General features: G+C 43.5%; 1 protein-coding gene across 1 annotated transcript in view; it reads left to right on the top strand.

The window, feature by feature from the left end:
* Positions 1 to 12,035: 12,035 nt before the first annotated feature.
* LOC147708012 (N-acetylglucosamine transporter UNC93A-like) overlaps positions 12,036 to 12,815 on the top strand; it is a 324,953-nt gene continuing 324,173 nt past the window's right edge. The window contains exon 1 of the mRNA XM_086926826.1: positions 12,036 to 12,173. The gene's annotated coding sequence lies outside the window, so the exon portion shown is untranslated. The remainder of the gene's footprint in view (positions 12,174 to 12,815) is intronic.

Raw genomic sequence — 12,815 nt, 5'->3', positions numbered from 1 at the left:
GGAGCTGCCCGGGTAGCTGTGCCGATCGCCATCGCTGGACATCACGAGCCCAAGACGGTGGGACGAGCGGGGGAGGTGCCGTTGCCTACGGGAGTATGGCGATCTCGGAAATGGACTTATGAGTTCTCTCCCGATGCAGAGTGAATCACCCTGGCTGAGGAGTGTGTCTTTGTGCGACTGGAGCCCCCCACGCGGCGCTTCCCCCCGCTATGCTATTCATCGCCTGGACATTCTCCATTTTGGGGCGACTCTCGGCTGCAGAACACCCGCATTGGCGAGAAAGGCGAGGTGACTCACGTCCTGTGCGACCCCCCTGCTGTGGGCTGCATTTCTACCGGCGGTTTCAACGCCTGCTTCCCCGGATAGGGAAATCGCCCCCCCTCTCCTCATTGCGGATTACCTGAGGGGCAGCAATGGCGCTTGCCTTTCGGGACGAAGAGAAGGCTGCTCCACCATCCCTGTTGTGCGCTGCCCTGCCTGTTCCCGGACTGGAGGCGGACCCCGGGGCATCGCCGCTCGCTGCGGATCGGCTGCTATCTCAGGGCACCTTGACTTATGGGGATATTCTGTTCGCCATTGCAGACTTGGGGACAACATGGCGGCGAAACGTCCAAGAACTGACGGAGAAGATCGAGGGAGCTTCATCTGGTATAACGCGACCGGGGATGGCTGACCCTCTGCCACCTTTAACATTGTCTGAAACGGTTGCAAAGTCGCAATATGAGAGGGCGGAGGTGTGCAGTGTCCCTGGCAACAATGTTGATGGTCTTCTCCTCGGTGAGGCTCTCGATACAATGTTACCCCCCACTTTGAGAACTGTGACTCTGTCCCCACAATGGCTCTGCTCATCGAACTTCCAGTGCCTGACCCCCCCTAAGGTCTTTGCCTCCGGAGCCGTTTTTATACAATGGTGGAGTGTGTGCTGTCCGGTGATGGAGGGGGTGTTCAACAGATTTGATGCTGGACTTGGTGGTGACCGGGGACGCTCCTCTCCGCCTCCTGTGTTTCTTCCTTGTCTAGAGCGGCCATCTTGCTCCTTTGTTCTACCCGGGGAGTGCTCGCAGCGATGGCCAGCCCTGGCCGGATTTTGCCGTTCAGGCCAGGGCTGAAGATATTTCCTCGTGGGTTTTGATCGGACGGATGGCGGAGACCCGGACTGAACTATATTTTGATAGGCTGACTGCATAGAATGTGCTCTTTTTTCCCCACTTCGGTTCATAATTTCTATGTCCTGTTCTTTATTCTGGTTGTGGGGGTTGTGATTACTGTGCTGACCTGTGACTCCAGATATGGCTGATTAGATTCTCTCTTGGCTGTAAGTCTTTCGAATTTATTGATACACGGTGTGGGAGTTGCACATGGCTGTGTGAGTTCGGGAGACCTGCTTTTGGAAGGAAATTATGGCCCTCCCCCGGGGTTAGGTTTTCTTGGGAGGTTTAGATTAGAATTGTCTTTTCTGGCTCCCTATATCAATGGTGACATTATATCTTTTTCTTTTTCTTTCTTTACTACCTCTACTATATTTCGGGTTTATGGGGCGACAGACGCGCTGCTGGGGGGGGGTAGGCCGTAGCCTTCGCATGCGTGTAGGGTGGGGGTTGTGGGATGGGTATTTTGTTTCTTTTTGTTCCTATGGTGCCTTGTTTTTTCTTCTAATTTAGTTCTTCTTCCTTCTGTCTTGGGTCCGTGTCGACGCTATTGCCGGGTGAGTGGCGGTGAATGCTGTTAGGGCCTTGTGTCTAATATCCTGGTAACATACATCCTGGCCGCCATTCTGCCTGGTGGGATTTGTCCTCTGAGTTGCTGGGCTGTGTATGCTGGTGTTGATATCACTACTTCATGTCTTCATGGACCCTGTTCTTTCTTTTCGTTTATGTTCCACTTTTTATTGAAACGGAATAGTTGGACAGTATTGCTTGCAATGAAAACTTTAAAATTAACCTTCAGAACTCCTGAGACGCGACAGCAAGGGCTCCACAGTGTAACTGCTGAATGCTTACTAATTATACTGCTGTACTGTTGCGTCATCGTCTTGCATGTACATGTGCTCAACCGTATTTGTGGCCGGCCTGAAGGTTGTAGGCCACTATTTGTACTTTTCTAGATGCACTAATAAAGGTTTTCAAAAAATTAAAAAAAAAAAAATATATATCCGGCTTGGTCAAGGACTCATCATCACTTCCACTTCCACTTCTCCATACTTTGGAGTATATATCCTACTTTGGAGTATATATCCTTGGATGATAGCGTATACAAACTCCCTGAGTCAACCAGCATCGTAAAATCATGCTTATCCAGACTTATGACACAGTGAGGGTTGTCTAATATGCATGTTCTTTCCCTAACAGCACCACACTCAAAGACAATATGAATATGGTATGGTTCCGCAGGACCCTGGGAAACATCGCAATCCTCAATACACAACATGAGGTCTTGAACATTCTCACACTTGTCATCCACTTCTTGTATTTGACCAGATTGATTCCTGGTCCTGCAAACTTTGGCAAGATGACCCCTCTTGACACAAGCTCTACATAACACAGGTGCACCACAATGATAGCACTTAACAACTCTTGCATTAGTTCCTGGAGCAACTGCATTTGCACGAGGAATATCATTATATTTGTTGGGAAGCTTAATAAAAGGTTTGTTATACTGTTTCACTAATTTAGTTTCATCCTGTAAAGTAGTACTCCGGAATCTGATTAGTGGAGTAAGTTATTTATTAAGGTTATTATGACAATATACCATAGACAGGAGTGCTCAGTAAGTCTAGCAAGCAGGAACTGAATAACTGTCAGCTGCAACTGACATGTCAACTGTCAAAGTCGAATGTCCAGCTGTCAACGTTCCAGCTGGTGACATCACCGTCGCACGCAAGGGATAGGTCGTGCGAGGAAGAGGGGAGAAGAAGGAGGGGGGAAGGCAAGGGGAAAACAAGGAACAAAACACATCTCTTTCCCTTAAGACCCTAAAGGAGGAAACCTAAAAGTGGAAGAAGCAAGGTGTAATAAACCGGTCACCTAGTCGCAAACAAAGTCTTTGTATTTGCTTGGTTTAACCAAGCTTCAACCAAACCTACTAGTTAGTCCTGGCCTCTTCTTCCATAGTGTCTCTTTCTGCCATATGTTCAGGTTCTGACGAAGGGATACCACTCGAACCTGATGAGCTACCTGTCTCTCTAGTGGTGAGATCTCTCTTCTTGTCCGTGAGTTCCAATGCATCCTGATCTTTCACAGATGTGACAATGCTACTAGCGCCAGGTGACACCTCTGAGTCCCAAGTGCTGAGGTCTCTGTATTCACCAATAGACTCAATGAGTTCACGGTCCTGACCGTCACTGGTTCCAATGTTGCCAAATGATGTAAATGTGCTATCACCTTCTCCGTCCGATTCATATGTTTCTTGGCGCAACCATCCATTGGTGTCCTGTTCAACCACATTGTCCCCTTCATCCATGGGCTTAGGTTCAGTGGTGTCTTGTTGGACAACATCCGATCTGGAACAAACGGAAATAGCAGAGGCATGCCCCACCTTACCATCACTGAGGAGTGCAGAGTTACAAAAGACTTTTTCTACAATTAACGGTGCTGTAAACCTATTTTGTCCCATTACAATGTGTCCACTCCTTTTGACCCTCACTCTATCTCCTTCTTTGATGTTGATTTCTTTGCAGTTACGTTCACTGTCAAATTTCTCTTTGGACAGTGCTTGTGCCTCTTAGATTCTTTTTCTGACTGTTTCCGCCGACTATTCACTTTTTCTAGCTGTCTTGAGCCATCCAATATTGTCCTTGGAAATTGGTGTCCTTTCCTCTCATAATTTCGAACAGGCTTACCAATTTTTTCTCTCCTGGTGTTATTCTGTACCACCATATCAGTTTGTTTACTTCCTTCCTCCAACATTTACCATTGTTGTTAGCTAATTGAATGGTGCCTTTTATTACCCTATTAAATCTTTCCACGGCCCCTTTTCCAGCCGGGTGGTGTACGTAAGTAGTTTTGTGGGTAATATATCATTCCTGTCAATTAATTTCTTAAAAATGTCCGACGTGAACTGACTCCCACTATAGTCTTCAGTATACCTTCTGTCATGAATATACCATCCATGAATGTGACACGGTCAGTTGCATCCACCTTCCTGCAAACCTTTATTTCTGGCCACTTTGAAAAGTGATCTACTAAGACCAGTATGTGCACTTGTTCTGCCTGCAATTTTATGGGTCCCATTATATCAATTCCTACTCTCTCCCATGGCATGTTCAGGCATTTCAACAGTTGCAGTGGGGGTCTGAGAGTTGTCTGAGTCTTATCTGAATTCTCACATTGTATGCAGTTCCTTACTGCTCTTTCTATTTCAATATCCCATCCTTGTCGCCATAAATGTAAAGTAGTACTCCGGAATCTGCTTAGTGGAGTAAGTTAATCATTAAGGTTATTATGACAACACACCATAGACAGGAGTGCTCAGTAAGGCTAGCAAGCAGGAACTGAATAACTGTCAGCAGCAACTGACATGTCAACTGTCAAAGTTGAACGTCCAGCTCTCAACATTCCAGCTGGTGACATCTTCGTTGCACGCAAGGGATAGGTTGTGCAAGGAAGAGGGGAGAAGAAAGAGGGGGGAGGCAAGGGGAAAACAAGGAACACAACACATCCACACATACATGAATTTCCACCCCTTTGGCAACCTGCTCCTTCAGTATTATGGAATTACTACAATTTCCCATTTCCTTTATCCACAAATCAGTATGTTCTAAACCTTTGGCAATGTTGGATCCTTAATAAGCAATTTTTCTTTTACACCCTTGTTATTAGTACATCTCACTATTTGGTCACGTATGAGAGAATCTCCCAAACCCTCAAAGTTGCAAGTTAGTGAAAGACCTCTCAAAGCGGCAACATAAGTCCCAATATCTTTATCTATTTTTTGCTTACGACAAAAAAATGTATGTCTTTCTAGCACAACAGTCACTTTAGTGGTGAATCATAAATCTAGCATCTGCATAGTCATCTCATAAACATTGCTTGGTTGACTATCACCCATCACTAAAGAGATTTCAGGAAGGTCCTCACATAGGCGACGTCCCTTATCACCTAACTGCTGAAGTACAATTGCTTGCCTATGCACAGAACCATACTCATCTGCTCCAGTAGTAAATTAAAAATTACTTCTTCCAATCCTTCCAAAGAATAGCAGGATCACCTGGAGTAGGGAGAAAAGATAATCCCTGATCAGCCATATTAATTATTAGATACAATCACTAGATGCAATCAGTCCCACCAGTAAGAAAGCAAAAGTTAAATGAAACAACAAGTTAATATAACAATTTAAAATGAAAAACTTAAAATAACAAACCAAATTGTTGCTTGAAGAAATGTACAGTTCAGTTCCTAGTTGAATAGTTGAATAGTTCTTCCCTCAAGGTCGATGTCGTAAATCATGAACAGTTTTGGACAAAATGCAATCTCTCGACTTCGTTACGTAGTGTCCCTATGTAAACTAAGGGAATTCTTCGCAATTGTCCAAAATGGCTGGCAAAACGTGAGGTTACGTTGATTTTCGAATGGAAATCAGGCTTGTATGACCGTGCTCACAAGCATGGAGGAGCAGACTGCGCAAATGAAGAATGGAGCTTCAACAAGCAAAGTGCGTGTTTCTATGCAGTCTCAAGCAAACCAGTAAGTGTTGTAAAACTTTTAGTGTTTACTTTCAAGGCTCCTCGATGTTTAGCAAATCAATGGATATTTCTACAGCTTGGAACGCAATCCTCGTGAAAGCGGCATCGCTGTCAAAGTTTCTCGACACTTGAAACATAATACTCAATTAAATTAGCATTGCCGAAAACATCAATAGACATCCATTTCCACAGCCTCTAGATGTCTGACACTCGTCTTCTACGCTGTCAAAAACCTCTTGATATTTGGCACGCTGTTCAGTTAATTAATTACACTATCCATCGCTGTTCCGTATTTTCCACAATAGGTTCTGTCTCAGTCACACTCAATATCACAGCCAGTCGATATACAGTGAAGACTAATCTCATGAGGTGAAGAGTAGAGACAGTCAGACCACACAGCAAAGAGTAGGATTTTTGTCACAGCATACAATTAGCCAGCAGATGATTGTGCAGAAAGTACTTACAATAGTATGCAGAAGTTCATTTGTAGTAGAATTGTAGCAAGATGTAATAAACTTGTAATAGGTCCTTTAGTAGTAATTCTCTTAGTAGTAAATTCATCCAGGGGTGGAGGTTCTTGTTGCCTGCCTCCTGCGCAGATCAAGTTCAACTCGTTGCCAATGTAAAGATCCACTTTCACACAAATTGTGAAAACAAGTTATCTTTATTGAAGAGTAACCGCAGGTTCTGCCAGCTTAGCTTCACAGCTACCAACAAATACAAAGCTTTTCAAAGGATAACATTCCAGCCTGGCAACAGGCTCAACATTCTATGATATGTAAGATAACTCCACACAATATTCTTGAAAAAGCACTCAGTGGCCACAGTTTTTGAAATGGCCCATGGGCTCACAAAATGGCCTTACAAAATGCTATTTTTATGTTTGACGAAATGTTTACATCAATATTATTCGCTAGTCAAAGCCTAGACAGATTATAGACAAAACACACTAATCTGGCACAACCACTACTTACAAAAAGGTTCTTTTCCCCAAACAAGAGAGAGATTCAACCCTATCAGTCAATTAGACAACACAAGAGTACAGTAGATCACCTTCACACACTTGCCCCCATGCAACCGAAGAAAATGGCAGGTTTTCATTTCTGGTCTACGAAACATCACCGGCTAGGCATCTTCCCCAGTATGAATATAAAGGTCAGACCATTTTGTTTCCCACGCATCACTTCAACCATAAATATGAATCTTGCATTGGAATCATAATCCGCCCTCCCTCTGTATGATTGACTAACACTGTCATTACAGCAACAATCAAATGTCCTCACCTGCACAATAATCATAAGTAATATTGAGTACGCATTTGCCTACAACATCACTATCACTGTCGGTGTAAGTCGCAACTCCCCTGATCGCCACGTTCTACAATGACAAATGGGCGAGTGGGAGGATGTTAGACTAGAAGGGTAACCAAAGTCTGTTTTTTGCTTATTTGTATTTGTATGTTTTCTTTCATAATTTGTAAAGTTCACCTCAATAACGCTGATGTGACTGCTCTTACAATGATGATGGGTTTACAGGATGGATCTTGCTTCAAAACTTTGTACGATATATAAGCATACTGCAACAGGAATGTTAAACAAATCCACTATTTAGAACTGCAGAATTAAAATGCCCCTCCCGATTTGGTGGTCATTTGATCCTGTAAGAAGCTTCTTTAAATACACTGAGATATTAGGACACTACACAAAAACATTACTAGGGCATGACACATAAACCACCATCACTAAAAGTAGTATCACTAAACACCAAAGGCTTAAACCACCCAGTCAAGAGAAAGAAAATGCTAGACGGTACTCGTAAATTAAAAGGAGACATATTTCTCTTACAAGAATGCAAACTCAATCAAGAATGAGCTCTTTATCTTAGCAGATATGCAGAAGTTGCTTACTCTCCAGCATTAGGAAAGAACAACAGGGTAGTAACTTAGATTGATTTCTCATGCCTCCAAAATGAATATGCTATAATCCAAAGTAGATATGGAAGGGAGATGGATAATATCTAAATTAGCCAAAAATGTGTACACTCCCAACGTAGATGATCCAGATTGTTGGACCAAACTTACATAAAGCCTCATACCTATCCCCAAGTACTTCTTGCTCATACTAGCTGAAGACCTTCACCCACCTTTCGACCCCATCATTGATAGGGATTTAATGTTCAAATATTGACCTCCGGAAATGCACAAACTACTAAGAAAACTTTGTAAAAAGTTTAAACTAAAAGACTCATGGAGGCGGCAACATCCTTCAGAAGGGGATTACACATTCTTCCCACCTCCTCACTCAACGTACTCACGTATTAATGACATCCTCTTTCAGCCCTCGGATCCAAGATGACTAAGAAGCGAAGAAACAACGGGCGTGCCAAGAAAGGCCGTGGGCATGTACAGCCCATCCGCTGCACCAACTGTGTTAGCTGTGTGCCCAAGGATAAATCAATCAAAAAGTTTGTCATCAGGAACATTGTTGAACAGCAGCTGTAAGGGACATCTCTGAAGCCAGTGTCTTTGAATCATACGTGCTGCCCAAACTGTATGTGAAGCTGCACTACTGCGTCAGTTGTGCCATCCACAGCAAGGTCGTCAGGAATCGCTCCCGTGAGGCCCGCAAGGACCATACCCCACCACCCATTTCTGAAATAAAAAGTACACCCAGCAAAAAAAGATTACATTCTGATTCCAGGAGGCCATTCACACAATATTGCTCAAACAACTATAGAGCTGAAACTGGTTTCAGATCACTCCCCCATAACCCTAACACTATCAGGCTTCATAACTAGGAATATAAATCCCCTCTGGAGGCTGAACAATGAAATCCTAACGTCCTCCGATAATGTCGAGAAGACAAGCTGTGCTATAAGAAACTTCCTTAATGACAATATTGAATCTGACAGCTCCCCTCTAACTTGATGGGAGGCCCTAAAAGCAACAATAAGAGGCTCTCTGATCCAGAGAAGATCAAAAATAAACAAAGAGGCTAATGCAAAACTACTATCCCTTGAAAAGGAAATAACATCTTTAAACACCACCACATACGCTCCAAGGACGAAATCCATCTTGAATTCCTGACTACAAAGAAATACAAATATAACCAGATCTTAAGTAAGTGAGCAGGAGCTTGGATAAACAAACAAAGAGTATATGACCCTGTGAAACAACAAGGCAAGGAAGATGCTGGTAGTCTATCTTAAGTACAAGCAGCAGAAGAACAGTATCACAGCCTTTAAAGATAAATCTGACAAGATTCTAATAAACCCAGAACAAAGTTCTGACACCTTCAAAGAATACTCTGAAGTCCTATACTTCCCAAACATGGAAATCACAGAACATGAAGCAAGCAGTACTTAGAAAAACTCAACCAATGAAGAAGAGATAAAGGAGCTGAATTCCCCTATCTCCAAGCAAAACATTTAAAAGGTAACTAATAACTTAAAAACTGGTAAAGGCCTGGGCCCATACGGCTTCTCAGCCCTTTTTTACAAGACATTTGGAGAACTACTCAATGATCCCCTTCTCAAATTGTATGCATGCTTGGCTGAAGCAGGTACAGTTTCGGGCACGACTGTTGAGGCCACAATAGCGGTCTGACCAAAATAAGGGAAAGACCCACTGCTAACTAAGATCTATAATTCAATATCATTGATCAAAATTGACTGTAAAATCTAAGCTAAGCTACTTGACAAAAGAATCCAACAATACCTGCCTGAACTCATACACCCCTCACAAGTGGGCTTTCTAAAAAAATCTCCTTTCTAGGGATAGTGATAGACTGCATTGTCTTGTGATAGATAAAGCCCAAACAATAGCAACACCAACAGTCTTTCTTCTTGTATAATATCACAGTCATGGCTCAACCTAAATGTATGCTCATGCATAGAACGTATTGGACCCCTTCCTATCTATATAAGCTAAGACTCAGAGAGGTACTCACATGCTGAAATTGCAATCAAGGGATTGACAATCTCGCACACATGTTTTTCTACTGCGCATCACTTAAAAATACTGGGACAATATTTTTGAATTCATTAGTGATCTATTTCATTTTCATCCCCATAAGGATTTCACCTTCCTACTCAGGGCCCCTTAGACCCAAACATAAACAGCGAGGAAGACAGGCAGTTATTGGATTTCCTGCTCACACTAGCATCCTTAACAACTGGGAGAACAAAGCTGCGATTTCATCCAAAGCCTGGAGAAACTAGATCTCCTTCATTAGGTGTGCTAATAACATTTCATTCCAGACCATGCCCTGGGAACCGAGAACAAGAGCAATTTGGGCCACACTCGACAACTTTATAGCCATAACTATACCCCTGTAGACAATCCTCACTCGGAGCTTACTTCAGGCATTGGAGAGCTCATGATAGCATCTGTTTCCTAAAAAGCACTCAGAAGGAGATGATGGACGGAGTGCTGAAACTTTACAGACACTCACCCCCAGTCACAGATCTGGGTTGAATCCATCATCATTTTTTAGCTCACTTTGCCACCCCAGTTTGGACACAGCTATATGCAAATCAGTCTTGACCCTGTGCCTCATGTGAACAGTCCAGCCTGAACTGCCCAGCCATGTCTTCCCTGGACCGGAAACAAGGATCTTGGGACAGGTTTATGGGTTACACCCCTCATCAGCCATGCTAGGTTAAATCCAGTGGCAAAGTACGCAAGGGACCCACGTCTAGGCATACCCTGCCAACTTAGGGCGAACAAAACAAACACAAGGAGATGATGGACAGAGTGCTGAAACTTTTCAGACACTCACCCAAAGTCCCAGACACAACTATATGCACATCAGTCTTAACCCTGTGCCTAATGGGAACAGTCTAGCCCCAACTGGCAAGCCATGTCTTCCCTGGATCGGAAACAAGCATCCTGGGACCAGTTTCGCGGTAATACCCCTCATCAGCCAGGCTAGCTTCAATCCAGTAACAAAGTGAGCAAGGGTCCCACGTCTGAGCATACCCTGCCAACTTAGAGCAAACAAAGTAAACACAAGGAGATGATGGACGGAGTGCTGAAACTTTTCAGACACTCACCCCCAGTCACAGATCTGGGTTAAATCCTTCATTGTTATCTATAGCTGTGTCTGAACTGGGGTGGAGAATTGAGCTAAAGGGCACCCACACACAAGCACCATAGTCCCAAGGGAAGAGGTCCTTAGGCCACTATAAGCCCCCCTCCTCCTTCAAGTTAAGTTTGTCCCTAGGGGATATGGTCCCCAGGGCTGGTTAAGGCTCCATCCTCTTAAAATATATGCTTAAGCACCAGTCCAAGGGATACTTGAGCCAATATTGGCTCAGGGAGGGAAGCTGTGCATCCATCCTCATAAAGTCCCCAGGGGACGGAGGCTGAGCACTCCCTCACCTTAAAAAAAGACTAGAGCCCAAGGGGATTAGGTTTCCAGGACCTGAAATGGCTCAAAGGGGGCACGTTCCCCCGTCTATTTTAAAAAAAGGCTCAAGGGGGATGGGATCCATGGAATGTAGGTTCTGCAGCCAGACCCTGCGGTCAACACCATGCCGCACATGGCTGAAGGCTGTGCGCAGTGTAGAGTTAGCTGCCTGCAGAGTGTTGGTTGTAGGGCCTGGCAAGGCACTGTGGCTAACTCCACGCCTTGCATGGCCCAAAGGCTGCCTAGATGGGGAAATTTTTGCCCTGGGGATGGAGTCCCCTGAACTGTAAAGGTTCGGGGAGGTTGTGCACCCCCTCCCCTTTAAAAAGAATATGCCCTCAGGGGAAGTTGTGAGGGGGGATTGTAAAAGCTCAGGGAGGGGGCCAAATGCCTTCACCCCTTTAAATGAATGTTTGCTCTGGGGGATGAGATCACTGGGGCCTTCTGAGGCTTTCAGAAGGGGGCCGCATGCCCTCTCACCTTTAAAAGCAAAAGTGTTTTTCCGGTTTAAAAAAATGTACACATTACGGGCCTGATTAACGAAGGTAAATTTACACTTTTGTGTAAGTTTACCATTTTTGCAATTCACAAATGTATTTAGCTAGAAGGATAGAAGGATAGAACAGTCTTTCCCAGTGTCTAACTTTACCAAATAACTCGCCACATACTTTAGCAATCACTTCTCTGACAGGACTCAGGCTCCGTTTTTCTCATTCAGTGATTTTATATAGCCTGAAGAGGATCTTGACTCATTGCTGTTGAGATATTTACAGTGAACAACTGAGTCAAAATTCAAAACATAAATTAAGCATTAGCAGGGAACATGTCTGTGTTCTTATTTTACCCTTGTATAATCATATTAATGTCTCTGTTGTGTATAATGAGAGCTTGCCCATGGATTAAAGGAGATGCAGTCTATTGTTAAAGGAAGTATTTATCTTGGTAGTGTTGTGCATTCAGCACAAGGAAGAGTGTTTTTCATGAGCAGAACATGGATTGACTGCAACCAGATCAGTTTTTACCTCAGCAATTCTTAGACTTGTGATCTTCGGTGAACGCGGGAAGAAACCTGTTTGACAAATAAGGTAGGAGCCAGAAATAATTGATAATTTATGTGCAATTTGTGAATCTATATACTTTCTTAAGAGTCAAAATGGGTAAAAGTGTATGAGTCTCTACTCCAGTGTACCTTTCACACTGGCCTCGGTTCATGAAAGCATTGAAAGTGCTGGGTGACTTAATAATTTAAAGGGGGTTTTCTTAGGTGTATAACGTTGCATAGAACTCAACAGGATTTATTTATTTATTTATAAAGTTTTATATAGCTCAAATGTGACCCACAAAGGTGTCCGAGCGCTTTACAGTATGCAGTATAAAAAATGGATGATGAGGTATACAAGCATTCAAATGTGTCAATTCGTACAAAAGAGGTATATAATATATGGATTACAAACATGGAGGACCGGGAATCTGCAGGACATTGCACAATATACAGTTATTGAACATTAGGTGTTTGTGCTAGCAAACAAACATATAATATCCTCATTCGAATCACAATGGGAAACAAGTATATAGATAACCAAGGGGGGCCCGAGGCCAACTACACTACATACAGTTATCGAGGATTAAGGGCTGTGGTATTAATCTTACATATAATAGTCTTGTACATTCCACCGGATATAGGCAATGATATGCAGGCCTTATAGATAACTCGGTGTTAGCCTAGA

The sequence above is a fragment of the Lissotriton vulgaris genome, chromosome 6, assembly GCF_964263255.1.
Source record: "Lissotriton vulgaris chromosome 6, aLisVul1.2, whole genome shotgun sequence".
Classification (NCBI taxonomy): Eukaryota; Metazoa; Chordata; class Amphibia; order Caudata; family Salamandridae; genus Lissotriton; species Lissotriton vulgaris.
This window is presented reverse-complemented; position numbering and strand designations above follow the sequence as displayed.